This window comes from Apium graveolens, chromosome 1 (assembly GCF_009905375.1).
Source record: "Apium graveolens cultivar Ventura chromosome 1, ASM990537v1, whole genome shotgun sequence".
In the NCBI taxonomy this organism is placed as follows: Eukaryota; Viridiplantae; Streptophyta; class Magnoliopsida; order Apiales; family Apiaceae; genus Apium; species Apium graveolens.
In genome coordinates this window covers 172,833,065-172,848,115 of record NC_133647.1, presented here as the reverse complement: position 1 = coordinate 172,848,115, position 15,051 = coordinate 172,833,065, and positions in this window count along the sequence as shown.

Sequence of the window (15,051 nt, the reverse complement as noted above, 5' to 3'; positions counted from 1 at the left end):
GAAATTGTAAATTTCTAGTACAAATAGGTGACCACCAGGCACCAGCATCAACTGCAATCATGTTCATTGTTCAAACTCAGAGTCCATTGTCCAAGTCCTGGACATTAAACCAAGCAAAACAACTTTAGACAATTGTCCAGAGAATCAAGAACTTCAATTCTTGCAGAAAGGGACACAAAGAAATCAGCAAAAAACATGTCCAAATAAAGCAAATTACAAGATTAAGCAGATCATTAAATATAATATGTGGAAGAACAGAGCTATACCTTAAGACTTTAGTCGTCAATATCCAATTTTTGAAAGAAAATTCCAACTCTGAGCTCATCTATAAGATCATCTAATTACCAAAAAAATTAAAATAAATAATATTAACCGGACAATTACCACATAAATTAGAATCAACAATATTAACCAGGAAAATATAATAAAAAGACATAGATCAACAATATTTACCATCTTCCATCTTTTCCAATTGCAGATATTCTTCCGGTTCCCCTCTAAGATCAAGTATATCTCCGGAAGTTCTTAACCAATCTTGGCCGCAAATCAACGATTCAGCTGTTTTGGGTGATAATGAACTCCTATAGGCATCAATTATTCATCCAATAGTTCTGAAAGCAGCCTCCGAAGCAATCGAAGACACCGTCATACCTAATACATATTTAGCTAAGTCTGAAAGTATTGACAACCTCGTTGAATTTATCTTCCACCATAATAATATATCAAATCCTTCACTTTTTCTTTCTCTTTCATCAGCCAAGTAAACATCAAGTTCGGATTCTCAATTCCCTATTTATCTCGATCTTCTATAAATATTTCATAAATGACATCCAATGTATCGTTAGGCTGGTTTGTCTTGGAACTAAAAGAGGAATCTAAAGTGCCTACCAAATTCCTCTAGTACTCAAAAAGTTCTTGTAATGTCTTCGTAACTTTATCACAAATCATAAAATATTTAGTAGATCCTCTCCCATAAATTTTGGCAAAGCAAAACTCAGTGTAACTCATTTTATACCTAGGATCTAACACAACCGCCACATACAACAAAAAGTTCGTATTCTCCATGTTATTCCAATACTTATCATATTTATTCTTCATCCTATTAGCCATGTCTCTCATCAATATATCTTCATTTGAGCACAACTTAATAATAGTCTCTTGCACTTTAACAAGCTCAAAAAAAAAAATTGGAAGTGCAATACTTTGAACCCGATAATTTTAGTGTAACATCATATAAGATTTTTAAAAATTGAATAAAGCGAATGACATTATTAAAATCAATAAAGAAAGGGGCACCTTCAACAATTTTGTTCTTCTTTTTTCTTAGCATTACCACTTGAAAATCCAAGATCAGCCCAATTAAAAAATGGTTCATAGTTAGAATCTTCCGTGATCATTCTAATAAAAGCTCATTTGTACTTGACCGCAACGTCCAACATATTGTAGGTTGAATTCCATCAAGTATCGACATCAAGACAAACCATTTTATCGCACTTTATCTTCTCTCTTTCGACACTTTTTTAAAATTTTTCAAGCCTAGCCGGGGAAGATCTAACATATCTATATCATTACGAATCCTCGAAATCGACTCGTGTTGTTCTTTCAAACCGTCCTTCATCATTAAATTTAGATAGTGTGCACAACATCGCATATGAAGAAATTTGTTCTCCAAAATAGCTTCCAGCCCTCTTAAAAACTTCTTCAAATATGAGATTACGGTGTCATTTGAACTTGCATTATCCAATATAATGGTAAATATACGATCAATACCCCATCTTCCAAACAATTCAACAAACATCTTACCAACTGCATCTCCTTTATGGCTTCTAATTTGACGAAAGTTCAAAATCCTTTTACATATTTTCCAATCTTTAATTATCTAGTGAGCTATTAGGCACATGTAATTCATATTCTGGACTGATGTCCAAGTATCTGTGGTAAAGAATACTCTTTCAGAGACCAAACATTTTTTTAGTTTCAATAATTCATCGTTGTATATCTTCAAGCAGTCCCTTGCTACTGTCCACCTGTTGGGCATTTTAAATTTTGACTCCGCTTTATTTATTAAATCTCTAAAACCTTCATACTCCACAACCCTAAAAGGCTAATTATCTTTAAACTTTAATGCACATCAACACAAGCTTTTTCCTTGATTTCTCTTGATCAAATGTATGAGCCCTAAGTATTTGAACATTTTCATCACTGGACAATTTCTCAAACTTCAATGTCTTCTGCAATTTGTCGTAATTGGTGCGTGATGGTGATTTAGCACACACCATTTTTAAATGGTTCATCATAGCAGATGTGCCATTTCGGTTTGTGTTACATCCGAAAACCATATTACATAACTTGCATTTAGCTTTTTCAAAACCTTATGGACAGCCTTTCAGTTCTTAAAAATATTCCCAAGTTTTTAAACTCTTTATACCTTTCTTATCGCATTTTTCCCCTGGCTTATCAGTCTTGTTAGCACCTTCATATTCTATGTCCACATGCTATAAATAAAATATTTTACTTAGTAAAGAGAGAACATACAGAGAACATAAATAGATTACCATTTTTAAGTCAAACATACACATTTCAAATAGAGAAACAAATATATTACTTTTTTCATAACAATAAACAAAAATTGATACCACTTCATTAACATGTTGAGATGCTTCTTGGTTAGATGTTTATTGAGGAATCTCATCAGACATCTTCAAGGATCTTCTTAATCGAAATTAAGCGGTGTGGAACTGATAAGAACCCTAAATATTAATTTGTAGGATTTATAAATTGTAATTGAAATGTTAATTTTGATACCCTACATGTTAATTTGTAGGATTTATAGATTGTAATTTGTAGGATTTATAGATTTATACATGTTTTAATTAAAATGTTGACGAATTCACAAATATTTTCTTTCACACTTTGATTAGTCATATTTCACTTAATTTTATTTTGGCTATATGATGAGTTCTATAAATCATATTATTGTGCAAGACATGCCTGTATCTCAACAAGACTAAGTCATATTGACAACCCTAAGTAAGTTGTATTGTTATCTTAGTTTGTATTTGTACTTGTAACATTTTAAAGTCTGTAAAAATGCAAAGGAGCAGACTGGAGTCTTTTTCCTGAAACAGTATCAAGCCTAAGGATTCTATTTGGAAGAAGATCAAGGAGATCATGCCTCAGAAGAATTTTGAAGAAGTTTGGAGTTGAATAAATCTGTTTGGATAAAAATACTTTAAGTCAAGATCTCTACAAGTCACAGATTTAGTGTTATAGAGAAGTCATTCGAGAACTCCAAATGACTTATCGAGAACTCAGGAAAGCTACTAGCGAACTCAGAGAGATATCGACAAGTCAAGAAGGTTGGAGATATCGATAAGTCATTTCTTCACTAGAGAACTCAGAGTTATCGACAAGTCTGCATTCATTAGAGAACTCTGAGTTATCGATAAGTCAAAGTCCACTAGAGAACTCAGAAATATCGATAAGTCAAAATTCACTAAAGAACTCTAAGTTGACGACAAGTCAAACCTTAAGAGCATCTGAATTGGATGTCATGATTGACAAAGTCCAGAAAGTAATTCATGAAGACACTCAACTATTACATGAGCTTAAAAAGGCACAGATAACAGCTTTTCCAGAAGCCTATCAATCTCCAAACAAGGGAATTATTTATGTCTGTCCCTCCACCAAGCATGCCAAACATCTCTACATTCCCAAGCACTGTGTCAGATCAAACTTAAGGCTGCTCATGACTTTACAGTCTGATTTAAAGATCAAGAAGAGCAAGAAAGATGAAGATGTTGAGATGATAAAAATCTTGGAAAGATACCTGAGAGATTATGACAACATGTTGCCAGCTACTAAGTACAATCTAAGGAAAGATGAGGATAATAATGAGCAGAAAGATGATCAAAAACCTTCTGGCTCAAATCCAAGTCAATCCAAGGCAACTGGCAGCAAGGACAAGAAGTAGGAGGAGAAGAAAAATGATGAAAAGAAAAAGGGAAGTGAGAGAAGAACTAAAAAGGCTCATGATAGATCATAACCACACCAATCCCTAAAAATCCAAACACAATTAGCTCAAACCTCAGCTCAACCTAAAACATCAACTATCTCAAATATCAAACCACCTCAAAACTCAAAGCCAAAGTTTATGTACAAATAAACAACCAACTCTTTTCTAAAAATCCCAATCACCACAAGCCAGACAAATCTCAAGAAAATGATAACCCTACCTTTAGCCAAACCTTCACTAAAATTCAAGCACAAATCTATTGGGAGAAAGCCTAAGAAAGTCAAGACTACAAAGAAAGTGGAAGTCACTGAAAGGGCCATCTGGAACTATTTCAAGCAATCTGACTTTCTACCTCTAAATTGGTGCATCTCAGATGAAGACCATTTTCAACAACTTGCTGAGTAAATAGTCAAAGTATGGATTGTATCTCTTAGGGAAGTCAGAATTTTCTATGAAGATGGTTCCTTCACCTTTCTTAGCAGTAGATTAATGGACTCCCTTTCAAACTCATAAATTAAGAGAGTGATAAGTTTGCTAAAGGACAAGGATACTGCTATAAGGGCATGGAGATCAGTTCTAGCCGAATGGTTGATTGAAAGGGATTAAACAAAGAAAAGAGATGAGGATGAAGCTGAAGAGAGAAGGAGGAAGTATGATGAAGAAATGGAGATGTACATAAAAAGATCTGAAGAGTTAAAAGCAAAAGGAATGAGCAGAATCTCCAAAGATGGAATTTTTTTTAATATTAAAGCTGGTCAATTTTCAAAATTCAGGATTGATTTACTGGACAAAGGTTACTCAAAAGCAACAAGACAGGAACTCATAGAAGCTCTAAGTGGGACACCTATTATAGAAGAACTTGAAATTCTTGTTTCTTAAAGGACCTACAAAGAGAAGAAGCTGATGCAAAAACTGTCTTTACTTGGTACTTGTAACCATTAAACTTTGTAAATTTACTAATGTATATAGAGTTGTAATTTGATCAAGCTTTGTGTATTAATTTAAATTTTCTTTCCATTTTATCTTGGGGTTAGTCTTGTTAACAGGCATGAATTTATGTTAAGCAATCTTCTCACAAATTGGGGGAGATTGTTGTGCAAGACATGCCTGTATCTCAACAAGACTAAGTCATATTGACAACCCAAAGTAAGTTGTATTGTTATCTTAGTTTGTATTTGTACTTGTAACATTTTAAAGTCTGTAAAAATGCAAAGGAGCAGACTGGAGTCTTTTTCCTGAAAAAGTATCAAGCCTAAGGATTCTATATGGAAGAAAATCATGAAGATCATGCCTTAGAAGAATTTTGAAGAAGTTTGGAGTTGAATAAATCTGTTTGGATAAAAATACACTAAGTCAAGATCTCTACAAGTCACAGATTTAGTGTTATAGAGAAGTCATTCGAGAAATCCAAATGATTTATTGAGAAGTCAGGAAAGCTACTAGAGAACTCAGAGAGATATCGATAAGTCAAGAAGACTTGAAGATTGGGGATATCGATAAGTCATTTCTTCACTAGAGAACTCAGAGTTATCGACAAGTCTACATTCATTAGAGAACTCTGAGTTATCGATAAGTCAAAGTCCACTAGAGAACTCAGAGATATCGATAAGTCAAAATTCACTAGAGAACTCTAAGTTGTCGACAAGTCAAAGTGAAGAAATGATGCTGAGAGATCTCGACAAGCCAAAGTTTCATTCGAGAACTCAGAGACCTCTATAAGTCAAATTCACTAGAGCATACTTATCGAGATTTCAAGATCTCTATATACCTAATTGGAGATCTCGAGTAAAATTCTCAAAGTACAAAATCACAGACCAGTTCAATATCCAAGATAAACAATCAACAAAAAATCCAACCACCTGGATTGACAAGTCTATAAAAAGCAGCTTGAAGAATGTGCAAGATCAATGGTGAAGATTAAGTGACAAAGGAAGATCAAGATAATCACAGGATGCTAAAGATATGCTAAGCCAGAAATGGAAGATTTACTTTTCTATAAATAGAAATGGCAAGTGACAGTTTAGAAAAGTGAATATCATGTCTTATTGTGCACTGTGTAAACCAACAGTTAACTGAATTATAACGTTAACACTGGTCCTTTAGTCATAGTAACAATCTAGATAGAAAATCTTGTAATTCTCTCAAGAAGAAGCTAAGCTCTTTAAACAAAGAGCCTAGAAATTTTGTAGCAAAACATTCTTAATTTTTAATATAAAAATTAAGTGAGTTTTGAAAAGATTGTGTTCTTGTTTATTGCATGTTTATTTACTGCATTAACACATCTTCTCTACAAGATTAAATTTACTTTGTTCAACCAAAAACATTCAAGAAAATCCTAAAAATATTAAAACACATTCACCCCCCCCTCTGTGTGTTATTCATTTCCTAACACATATTTTAACAAATTTATAGCCTACGCGAACCTCACGAGATAATATTTAATTCAGAGATGGTTTAAAATATATTATACAATTAAAATGAGTGAAAAGAAAGTTATGAATTTAGCATTAAGTATTTATTTATATATTGGATACCTACTTTTTTAAATCAAGCAAACATAATTATTCCTTTATTTCGATCAAACAACTATGATCTATTTATTTCAAGATCTAATAGTATTTTGAAATATTTAAACAAGAAATAGTTAAATTAGAGTTAAAAACAAATAAAAAGAACAATAATCCCTAGCATAATTTTTTATCGGGTTTCGTTTGATTTTATTTCGGTTTCATCTTGATTTTTAGAAATTAGATTTTAGCGATTTTATAACCATGCAAAGCACAAGAAATGATCTGTAATTTAGTGATGGTACCTATCCAATTAAAATTATCCACAAAATTAAAGAGAAGAGGCAATTACGAATATCACCTTTAGTATTTTATTCTACTTTGGGTACGTACTTCTTTTTTGGTTGAAATCAAGAAAATATAATTCTTTTTATTATATAACAACTATCATCTATTTATTTCAAGATCTAGCTGTCTTTATTACATTGGATGTCAATGACCAAAATTTTGGATAAGATCTCTTTTACTCTTATTATATATAAGGATATAACTAATTCATCAAATTCGATTAGGATCACCAAATACATACTAGAATCACCAGAATCGAACTACGACAACACATGTATTGTCATTTTCTACCACTTATCACCACATCTCCACCATCATGATCACCACTAACATTAAGATCTATAGACCATCACTATGTATAGATAACCAAACACAAGCTGAAAACACCATAAAAATCACAAGACTCAAAATTTTTTAAAACAAATCATGCATGTGGAATTGAAAATAAAGACAAAAAAATAACTTGAAAGAAACAAAATATTTTTTCACAGAAGCATGCATTGGTGAAGAATCAATGTAATCGGTATAACATAAATAGATATGAGAAATATGTAGAGAATAATAATCAGTAAAAAAAGAAGTAACAATTAACATTCAATTTATGCGAGTTTGTCAAATAGATAAAGATCAAGAGAAAAGATAAAAAAATAGATGTATAAAAAATATAGTATAACTTAAGAGTGATTTAAAAAATGAGTTACTAAAATTAATTTCAAAAGTGCCATCTTCTGAATTTTTTAACCGATTATCTATATAATAAATAATCTAAGAAATGATAATAATAATTTATCTAAAAAATTTCATAATTTATTTGATATATATATATATATATTAGAGAGATAGAGAGAGATAACCAAATAGAAACACCCCTTAAAATAAAAACTAAAAACCCCACTATCCACCTAGCTCACTTTCATATTTAATGTACCATCAACCCCGACGCCTCACCCAAATCCAAAACCTCACCCTTAAATCTATCAACCAGCTACCAACGCCATTACCCCCACTACCGGCATCAACCCTACCACCGCCATCACCCTTTTCTCTACCGCCACCCCGCCAGTTTTCCTCCATTTTCTCCATCTCCATCTTCATCTTCTCTTAAATTTTCTTTTTTTATTACCTTTCTCTTCCCTACCTCATGCTCTCTCTGAAGGGTTTCGAGCACATAAACGCAACGAAAATAGTAATTAAAAATGTAAAAAATCATAATTTTTGAAACCCGCCGCGGGATCCATGTGAAAAATATATATTTAATTCGTAGATCAGATTGTTTACCTTAAGAAGCTTTACCAATTGGTTGAATAATGAAGATCCAAAGCTTGTTCAATCACCACGCATCCCGCTCCCGCGATCTACGATCTATCGGTATCCACACGAATGTTTGAACTCAAGGATTGGATGTGTACTAGCACAAACTCGTTTCTTCTTGCTCTCTCCATCTTCTCTCTTGGTGGCTAGGGTTTTAGTAAAAGTCTTGCTTACAAAATCAGCCACGCAAGAGATATTATATAGAGAGTAGAAAAACGAATTATAACTCTTAACTAATTAGGAGTTATTATTAATTCGAAAATCCTATTTATATTATAATTAAGTCTCACTTAATTATTTAATAAATAAATTTCATAATTAATATTAGTAAATTCGAATATCAATATTTATCTAATTAATTAAGTCATACTTAATTAATATTATAAATAATTCGAATTACTTTAATATAATTTAAATCCAATTTAAATTAAATAATCCTTCAAGCATTCTTAGTGTGTGACCCTATAGGTTATTATTACGTTGACAACGGATTTTAAATCTAATTTAAAATTATAAACAATGAGCGGCATCTAGTAATACATCATTGCTACCCAAGTAATAATAATTGAATCGGTGATCGATTAAACCTTTTGTGAATAATGTACAATGTAATATAATCCCTTTAACCATATATTATAGATTAAACTAGAGGCATGTAATATGTCATCCTCATCATAGTTTAATCCAAGTTTCTTTGATCAATGAGTAGACTATCATATCAAATCAATATTTGAGCGTGGCCACGCATTTCATAGTCTAGCTCACACAAGAGGCCAATAATATCACTCCTAAAATAGGAGGGTTGAATCCCATCTAGATCATTCATATTTCTCATACGATTCATAATATACCCAATGTCCACTTTTATCATTACCCGATCAAGGATAACTTTTAATGGAATCAATGTATATTAATTCTCGTATAGAAATAAATGACTTCAGGTCTAAGGACCATTACATCATTATCACTGTCAGATTTACTTACGACACAACAGACATGTAGAATCTCACATTGGGTATGTCCAGCACCATGTACATATACATTTGCCTGTGTTTTTGACTTTAGTATCACTATACCTATGATCAATGAGATCTGATCATCAATCAACAAACACACCGGTCTTAATGCATTATTATTGTCCCTTAATAATAATACTCGACTAGGGACCTTTAGGAATATTGATACTGTTCTCATAATCTCATTTCTAAGTCACGTACTTAGAGATATATAATTGCATATCATATTCCAAGGACATTTATTAATCTAACATTTATATCGCAGTAAATTAAGAATTAATAAATTATAAAGAGAATAATCGATAGAACATAAATATTAATAATTCTAATGTCTTAAACTAAAACATCATAGTGTTGTCTCTAGGGCACAAACACTAACAATCTCCCACTTGCACTAGAGCCAATCACCCATGTATCTAATACTCATGGAACTAGTATGACCATCGTACTTCTGCTGCGACAAAGCCTTAGTCAGTGGGTCTGTAACACTATCATTATCATGCACTTTACATTTATATCTCCTTAATCATTAATCTCGTTAATAAGGCAATATTGCCTAAGGACATGCCTAAACAGTCTTCATGGCTGTTTCAAAAAAATATCAATATATTCGGCTTCCATAAAATCATCAATGTTCTTGCTGTGAACTATTCAAGCTAACATCAATTATATTTAGACAAAACACAAAACATACATAAACTCGTAATCATCCTTGTCTGTCTAAAAATTAGGTTCAGAAACTAGTATCAGTGTAACCCTTTACAACGAGTTCCCTATCTTCTCCATATACCAAAAATAAATCTTTAGTCCTCTTTAAGTACTTAAGAATATTCTTGAAAACTATCAAGTAACCCTCACCTGGATTAGACTGGTATCTGATTTTCATGCTCAAAGCTGTTGTTGATTGTTATTTATTTATTTATTTATTTATTTGTGATATGTTGATGAGGATTGAATTGGGCGATTTATTAGTGAGTTATACGATTTTATTTCGCTTGTAAAAGTGATTTTATTACAGTTTTAATTCCATAAATATTTGGATTATTTCTAAGATTAGTTTTATAATTTTATAATTTCAATAATTATTTTTAGGACTTTATAAAATTGAGAAATCAATATCTCACTAATTATTTATCCTTAAATGATTTTATGATTATGTTTATTGGTAAAATCCAAATTTAATTCAAGAATTCTTCAAAAATCACGAAAATTATATTTTATTAAGTTTATAATATTTTGAGAATTTTTAAATTATTTTGGAAATTTTCGGGATTAATTTCACCCGCGCGTTGTTTCGTTTAATTGTTAAAAAAGCGGGTATAAAGTGCACCTTAAAAAAATTGTTTTGAAATTTCAAGAATTATGTATTTAATTACTTCAGGATATATTTTATATTTTAAGACTAGTTTGGCCTTATTTCGATATGTCTAAATTATATCTTGTCCGTTAAAATAAGAATATTCGGGATAAAATTTCGGTCCCCGGGTAATCAAGGATACATGTTAACGACTTATAATAAGAAGTTAACATGTATCCAATGTTTCAGGACACGTGTTAACTGTTGCTAACACACAAACACACACAGAGCATCACAACCTTGTCTCTCTCTCTGGTTTCGCCCTTCTCTCTCGTTTCTCTCCTTCTTTCCTCGATTTTCTTCCTTTTCTTGCTTCTAGTCGCCGCTGTTCTCGATTTTCCGGTGAACCGCCACCTGATTTTCCGGTTTGTCTTGGTTCTGTTACTAGTAATTGATATATATATATATATATATATATATATACATATATGTGTGTAGATGTGGTGATGTGTGTGCTTACCTGTATTTGTGTGTGTGGCGGCCCGCGTTTTTGCCTCCGTTTGCTGCCCTGTTTTTCCGATTATTGTTCGGCTGCCCTGTTTCTTGTTCCTGTTGCTACACGTGTGGCGCGTGTGGCTCGACTTGATTTTTTTAATATTTTTATTTATTTTCTGCAGGGAATTTTCTTGAGTAATTTCATGAAATAAATAAATCGTGCGGAATAAATTAATTTTGTATCGGTGAAATTTTCGTGTTGGAATTCGAGGAATCGAGTGCCCCAAATATTTTGCCGCCGTACCACGATGACTCGTTACGAGCGGACGGTGGACGGTTATGACGTTGTTCTGAGTCCTAAATTTTATAAACAAATTGTATTTTGGGAATTGTACGGAAATAATTATGAGATTGTGGATTTGATATTGTGACGTGATTGTGAATTATTGTGATTGTTGACGTCGATCATAATCGACGGGTAGGCTTATAAATAAAGGAGTTGCTTCCAAAATTTTCTAAAAATTTATTTTAAAACGTGCTATACGTGTTACCCCTATTTGTGTTCGGATTACGTGATTACGTGATTATGTGTATAATAGCTATACGAGTCGGATTATCGGATTGGGTTATTAGGATTTGAGGATATCAAGCATGTCAGTATAACTGATTAGGGTACTCTGTATTTGTAGATCCCAGTCGAGTTTCACCAGGACCGAAGTCAGCGTGAAAGCTACTTATGGTTTGTGTTGCAAGGAAAGTACCCCTGACCATTTTTTTATGGTTCAGTATATATGGATAGCTAAATGTTTTATTCTCATAATGGAACAGAAACGCTTAAGTTACGTATCCTCCGTAGTTATAAAACACTGTTCTCAAATTATTTTGGGGAAAAGTAACTTCGAAAGGTACATATCTCGAATGAAATGATTTGTGAACTGGATTTTATATGTGTGCTAGTAAAATGAATGATTTTGAAAATGAGATAGGTACAAGTGTTTTGAAAACTGGATAAAATGATCAGATATGGGATACATAGGGGCCAGAGTAGGCATATTAAGGTGGCGTAAGAGGCTAATTCGGTTGTGCGTACTATATAACCGATTAGTCCATCAGGTCAGAGACCTAGCTAGTCTCTGAGTTCCGGAACAGGTAAATGGGATGGCAGTTAGAGCCATCTGGTGTTGATAGCCTGATCAGCTGTCTTCACATATCCGTTACGTATCTGATTTGGATTTATGATTTCCGTAAGGGAATAAGTGGTTGATACAGTGATTTTATAAATGTGAATAGCATGCTAAAATTGGACTCTGGTACTTACACAACACACTACTACATTGTTTTATCAAAAGCATGCTAGATAGTGATATCCAGTTATCTCAGTTTTTCCTTATATAATGTTGTTAACATGATTATAACTATGTTCCTATCATTGTTTATATTACTATTTTTTATCCTGTTATTCATATGTTGGTGTTGCTGAGCGATTATGCTCACCCTTGTAACCTGTAATGTATACATGTCGCAGATGCCTAGAAGACCAGTCAGACAGACCCGTGTTCCCGCCCCTTCAGGACCCGGCTCCTCAGAGGTAGTGTTTGTCAGGCCACATGCGGTCTGATGAGTTACTGAATAAAGTTAGAGTGTGTTAGATGTTGAATAAATGGTTTATAATATTGTGAACCTGAATCATACTTGAACCTGGATCGGATCTTAGTTTGGGGTCAAGTTAGCATATATTAATAATAATTTTGTTGGTTATATTTCTAGTAATTGTGTTGGTGACGTCAACTCCTGACCCCGGGGTTGAGGCCGTCACACATATAATACTAGGAATGTCACATGGCTCCCACTAACCTTCTTGTAAACACATGGTTCATCTTCATTTTTAATAAAGCAAAACTCTTTGACGTTTCATCAAAATGAATATTCATTCTCCTTGAGGCTTGCTTCAATCTATAAATAGATAGAAGCAACTTACAAACTATCTTAGAAAACTTTGGATCGATAAAACCCTCAGGTTGTATCATATATACATTATCTTCAAGGCTCGCATATAAGAAAGCAGTTTTGACATCCATTTGCCAAATCTCATAGTCAAAGTAAGCAACTATTTCTAACAAAATCTTGATGAACTTGACCATAGTAACCAATGAAAAATCTCATCATAGTCTATACCATGAATTTGTTTTAAACTTTTTGCCACTAGTCGCGTCTTATAAGTATGTACATTACCATCCATGTCAGTTTTCTTCTTGAAAACCCACTTGCGCCCTATAGGTTTTTGTTATTCCCAATGGACTAATAATGAGATTTATAGAAGGGGGGTTGAATGTAAATCTCAAAACTTTTTCAAGTTTTGAGTAGTTTCTAAGGCTAAGTGTTTTAGTGAGCAAATATGTGTGAATGACTTGAAGCTAATACAGACAGATATATATTCAAACACAAATGTAAAGAGCACAAAGAACTTAAAAACTTTTCTGGTGGATTTGTTGTTCCACCAGAGATGTGTTATTTCAGATGATCTGTGATTAAAATAATTAAATCACAGCTGCTTCCTAGTACAAACTAGATGATTTTCTCTCTGGATTTTTCTAAACAGCTCTGGAAAATTCACATCTAATTACTAGCTGCTACTTGGTTTATATATCACCAAGTTTACAAGTGAAGACAAAACTGTAAAATACAATTAAAAAGGCTCTTCACATGTTTCTTCTTCATTTCTCTATCCAATGCAATTTAGGCTTAGCTGTTAATCTTTGAATACTTCCTTGTTTGCACCAGAATGGAAATGCTGCATTTTCTTGATTCCTCCTAGAGGCTTCCACATTCCAGTTTTTCTCTGTCAACCCATGTGCCTCTGTCAGCTTATGAATTGTCACTATCAACTGCTAATGAACTAAGCATCCGTTGAAGCTTTCATCCGTTGATGCCTTATCCGTTGAGGCTTTATCCGTTGAAGCTTTTATCCGTTGATGCATTATCAGTTGAAGTCTTTATCCGTTGAAGCACTTATCCGTTGATGGATATTATCCGTTGAAGCATTAGAGGCATCCGTTGAAGCTTTGTTTCTTATCCATTGAAGGTCTTCAATATCAGTTGATACTTCTTCACTTATACAAAATTATAAGGCATGAAATATTTACAATTAGCCCTCCTATTTGCATATCCACTAGTAGTCAACATGACTGATACTTTCCTACAACATTTAAGAATTACAATTTGAATCCAGAGAATGAAATGTGCTAAAATACTAAACTTATTGCTAAGTAAAGCTACTCCTTCAACGGATAGCCAAGATGGTCTTATGCGTTGAGGCTACAAATACTAGATTTCTACTTAAGTGTTTTGTTTAACTTATCATCAAACTAATACACATATTCCTAACAATCTCCCCCTATTTATGTCTACTAGAACTGTAGGCATAAATTTGGGTTTAGCTTGATGATAACAAAACACTTGATAAATATATTAACTGTAATAAAGCAGAAATTCAAAAGTGCTGCAAAAATGTGTATGCTGAGATGGAATTGAAGAATTACATTGTTTCCAAGGGTGCTTCTTTAGCCTGAGCAGATCTTTCCTAGCCTCCTGTCATTCTCCTCTATTTGAAGTTGAAGTTGTCTGTAGAACTCAGCTTCATCTTCTTCATTGATGTCCAACTTAGATTGCATATCCTTGAGAGTTTCATTACTGGCAATCTTGAGCTGATCTTCAAGTCTGAAAAATCTTCTGACTCCTTTGTTGTCTCTGAACTCCATCAACCAATGAGGTGATTTGTGAACTGTAATTCCTCTTTCTTGAATGAGTAATGTTCTAGGCAAGGCATTGGGCTCCCACCAAGTTTTCCTTATGTTGGCAATCTTGTTGAGAATCTCAGTCTTGGCAGTCCTGGTAAAGCCAGAATCCCTTTATATGGCTGAGTAGACTCTAACCAAGGTAGAGTAGCCTTCATTCAGAATCCTGTAGAGAGGCCAAGTTCTTTCCCCACTTCCTTTGTATTTGAACACTAGTCTTTCTGGTAGCTATCTGTAGGCAGCTATTCCCCTTACTTTCTCCAGTTCA